Source organism: Rhodamnia argentea, chromosome 6 (genome assembly GCF_020921035.1).
Source record: "Rhodamnia argentea isolate NSW1041297 chromosome 6, ASM2092103v1, whole genome shotgun sequence".
In the NCBI taxonomy this organism is placed as follows: Eukaryota; Viridiplantae; Streptophyta; class Magnoliopsida; order Myrtales; family Myrtaceae; genus Rhodamnia; species Rhodamnia argentea.
In genome coordinates, this window is record NC_063155.1 from 377,501 (window position 1) to 382,500 (window position 5,000).

The following is a 5,000-nucleotide window of genomic DNA, read 5'->3' on the forward strand; positions in this document are numbered from 1 at the left end:
AATGATCTATCCCCATCACGATGAAATTTCAAAGATTACCCAGGCCCGTCGGCCAAGGCTATAGACTCGTTGAATACATCGGTGTAGCGCGCGTGCGGCCCGGAACATCTAAGGGCATCACGGACACGTTATTGCCTCAAACTTCCTTGGCCTAAGCGGCCATAGTCCCTCTAAGAAGCTGGCCGTGGAGATGTACATCCACATAGCTAGTTAGCAGGCTGAGGTCTCGTTCGTTATCGGAATTAACCAGACAAATCGCTCCACCAACTAAGAACGGCCATGCACCACCACCCATAGAATCAAGAAAGAGCTCTCGGTCCGTCAATCCTTACTATGTCCGGACCTGGTAAGTTTCCCCGTGTTGAGTCAAATTAAGCCTGGGCTCCACTCCCGGTGGTGCCCTTCCGTCAATTCCTTTAAGTTTCAGCCTTGCGACCATACTCCCCCCGGAACCCAAAAACTTTGATTTCTCATAAGGTGCCGGCGGAGTCCTAAAAGCAACATCCGCCGATCCCTAGTCGGCATCGTTTATGGTTGAGACTAGGACGGTATCCGATCGTCTTCGAGCCCCCAACTTTCGTTCTTGATTAATGAAAACATCCTTGGCAAATGCTTTCGCAGTTGTTTTTTTTTTTGGTAAGGTAAAAATGTATTAACTTTTCAAAGCACTAGGTACAAAATGAAAACCGGACACAAAAACCATGAACCTAAGATGGCATTGTGTGTGCCATATAGGGTTCAACGGTGTACCGGTTGAAAAATACAAGAGTGCGTACGAAGCACCTAGACAACGGCCAAACGAGCCGGAGGAGAGCTACATAGGCAGCAAAATAAAGACGACACACCTAACCGAGAATGTAAGCAAAGGGCCAACAAACGGCCAAAACAGTGAGGCCGCACAAAAAGGAGGGAAGGGGCGGCCAAAAAGATATACTCGCCCAACGCAGCTAAAGGAATGCTGCGAGAATCGAATATGCGGGGAACGGATACGCGGGCAGGCGTCTTCAGCACGGCTTTGCAGTAGACGATGCCCCGTAAATATGACGAGCCGGCATTGGCGAACAGCGATCGAAGGTGGAAGTGGGGCCTTCAACTTCTGGTTTGTGTGAGAACCTCCACTGGAAATGGGGTGTCGGACGTTAGAAGCAAGAATCGGCATCGACGATTGCATCGGTGATCAAAGATAGTCGGTGATAGGGTCCAATTTCGCTGAAGTACTACATTGCGTGGCGTATCCGAAACGGGGCTAATTGAGACAGCTTTGTCCTTAATCATCTTTGTGAGGTGCATTATAATAGAAGGCGGGAAGAGATCCTTGGCACGAAATAGAATGTTGTTTCTTTCGATCCATATGATATGGCATAATGCGCCGAAGGAATACCTGGCTATTCGCGAATGGAAGGATCGTCCGCCGATGTGTGTTTGGGCCCAACGAATAGTATCCCCCCAAGGACGATTCCTCCAAGTGATATTGCATTTGGACGCCCATATGGATGCTAGTTGGGCCGTGGTCTCACATCCGAAAAACAAGTGACTAACCGAGTGCGGTTGTGTACGGCGAGAAGGCACAAGCTCCCTCTTGAATTCTACGGTAGCGTAAGAGAAGTATTTGGGTGGGGAGCCGATCAAGGAGGGCAAGCCACGGGAGGAAGGCATGCCGTGGCGCAAATGTAGAGTCCCATATAAAAGAATGCCATTGGACCTTGCTCTTCTTTGGTCTGATAGTGTCCCAAGCCGAAGCAATGGAGAAGTCCCCGGACGGATGCCCATTCCAAGTGAAAATATCTTCCTTTCCTTGAGCTAGGGGGGGGGCCGGTTCCAACCAGGAAAGAAGCGTGTGGAGGACGGTTGAGGGAGACCAAGTTGAAGCAAAATATTCCCCAACTGTTATGCCCCGTGGGATCCTGGATTGATATATATCACGATTGGCGAATAGTTTGTAAAACGGGCCTCTCTCGTGCCAATGATCGAACCGGAATGAAACCATGTGTCCGTTACCGATCCGCCATCTAAATAACAGCTGAAATTCCCTGTCGTAGCTCCAGGATTTTCTTCCGAGGTCCAGGAACAAAAAGTGGGTTTGGTGGCCACCCGAAGTTGACGTTCTTTAAGTAGGTGGAGTGGATCCACTTGCACCATAGGGATTCTTTATCCGAGAAGAGGAACCGAGATGTGCTTTAAGGTCATCGCCTTGTTGGAGTCGGCCAATCTGCGAATGCCTAATCCGCCCTCGTCTTTGGGATGGCATAAGTCGCTCCATGCAACCTTAGCACCCCCCTATGCCAAGGTCGGGTCCCTTCCACAAGAATTGGCGCGAGAATAAGCTCAATGCTATTCAAAACCGACTGGGTAGGGTGAAAATGGTAGCCCAAGACACGTGTATCGAGTGTAGGACCGATCGATCATTGTAGCCTCCCCGCATAACTAAGGAATCGTTGAGACCAAGACCTAGCTCTAGCAGTAATAGCATGTACTAGGAAGTCGCAATCGACTTGCTAATACGGGATGAGATAATCGGAACTCCAAGGTACCGGAATGGGAGGTTACCTTCTCGGAATTCCAGGCACCGGCGGATCTGGTCTCCGACCTGCGAGGAGCCCCCCGAGAAGAAGATGTCACTCTTTTGCGGATTTGGTATAAGGCCGGACCGGGGAGGAGAAGAGGTGTAGCCCTTCCTTGAGTAGCTTAATGGCCCGAATATTCCCTTCGTGAAGAGTAGGACGTCATCGACAAAGAATAAGTGGGAGAGGCGAGTGGACTTACATCTCCAATAGTATTTGAAGTACGCGAGGAGGTTTTGGCCTGAAGGATGCCGGAGAAAACTTCCATGACCAGCGTAAATAGGTACGGCGATAATGGGTCACCCTGGCGAATGCCTCTGGAACTAGAGAAGAATCCGTGTAACTCTCCATTTATGGCGATGGAGAATTTGGCCGTGGATACACACTCTAAGATAAGGTCGACCATGAAGTCCGGGAAACGAAAAGCTTGCGGAACCAATCGAAGGAATCTCCAATCCACCGTATCATAAGCCTTGCGGAAATCCACCTTAACCGCACACTTCGGGAGGTAGGGATGGTGATGAAAATCGAGTAAACAATTCTTGGGCGAGCATAATATTGTCGCTAATCCGCCTCCCTCTAACAAAAGCCGTCTCGTGAAGGTGATATTAAGGACGGCAATAGGTCCGCTATCCGGTTGGACAGAATCTTAGTAATACACTTGTACAATGTATTGCAACAGGCAATTGGGCGAAAGTCTTGCATGGCCGAGGCGTTAGGGGTCTTCGGCACCAATGAAATTATGGTCGTATTAAACTCCTTAAGGAGTTTCCCCGTCCGAAAGAACTCCTGGATTGCCGAGGTAACCGAAGGGCCAACAATATCCCAAGAATACGTAAAGAATTCAACGGTAAAACCATCGGGGCCGGGGGCCTTACCTCGCGCGAGGGAGAATAAGGTGCTGCGGATTTCCTCATCTGTGATGGGCCGTGACAGGGACAATATTTGGTCATCTTGAAGGGTGCGGTGCAAGAAGCCCCGAATGTCTAGGAGAGACGGTGTAGAAGCCGGTGATTCCCCATTCAATAGCCCGTCAAAGAAATTGATTACGTGCTCCTCGAACTTGAGCAGGGCTCCGTGATAGCCATTCCAGCGAGAATCCGTGTCAGAGAGGATTCGGTTGTGGAGGCGGCTCTTGTCGACAAAGTGATGGAAGTAGCGGGTATTTAGGTCTCCCTCCTTGAGCCAGCGAATTCTCGATTTTGCCGGTAGAAAGATTCTTCCTCGCTGCCGGAGCGTGGAGAAGGCGCGTAAGCACTCCGGCTCCCCGTCCGCCGCTCCCGATTTGCGGGATTAAGCTGGAGTTCATCCCGCACCGATGTGAGGGCTTGTCGGGCTTGCTCGGTTCGGTGAGTGATGTCTGAAAATGAGCTTCTGTTGAGACTCTTCAGCCTTGCCTTTAACAGTTTAAGTCTGCAGCATATGACAAACATATGGGTGCCGCTAATTGGGGAATCCCACACTTGCTTGACGATGTCTTTGAAGTTGGGATGGGTCGTCCAAAAGTCGTAAAATTTGAATGGCTTCCGTGAGGTTGGTGGAGCCACAATTCTGACCAGCATAGGGGCATGATCGGAGATCCCCGGGGCAAGGAAAGTAGCCTCTGAGTATGAGTATAAGTTGGACCGGTGTTGGTTAATCAATACCCGATCAATTTTGCGTTGCTTCCGCAAGGCGCCCGAAGATGTCGACCAAGTGAATCTATGGCCGACGTACCGTAGATCGTCCAATCCCGCCTGGGCAAGACATTCACCAAGCTCATCAAAGGCCGGTATCCACGCATTCGAGCTACCCATCCTATCCGATTGGTCTTTGATGGCGTTGAAGTCGCCGGCCACCAGCCACGGTTCCTGCGTCGCGCTGAAGTTTACAAGGTCTGACCAAAGGCTCCGCTTGGAGATGAAGGTGTGTCCACCATAAACGATCGAGAGAACACAAGGCTTCTTCTCATCAATGAACCTGATTCGTGCATGGATGAGCCGAGGGGACGACGACAACATGAGCAAATCAATGGCGTTAGGATTCCAGCCAATCCAGATCCGCCCAAGTGGAGAATGATCGTAGTTGGCTAACCATCGCCAACCAGGACAAATATTAGCCGAGACCGTGTGAAAGGAGGCGGCCTTAACTTTCGTCTCTAAAATGCCAATAAGAGAGAGACGATTCGTACGAATAAAAGAACGTATCTCCGCTTGGCGGAGGGGGTCAACAAGACCCCTAATATTCCAAATGCCGAGAAACATATGTACAGAGAGGGGGGATGCGGGTTACCAGCCTTTTCTCCGGCCCTTCTTCCTCCTAGGCTTTGGATTGCCCGTCTTTGAGGAGGAAGGGCTGTTAGCTTCCGTAGGGATCAGCTGTGGAGCCGTTTCATTCTGTCGGAATTGCTGCTGCACATGGCCACCCGGGAGAGCGCACACCGTGGATCGTGCCCTAGTG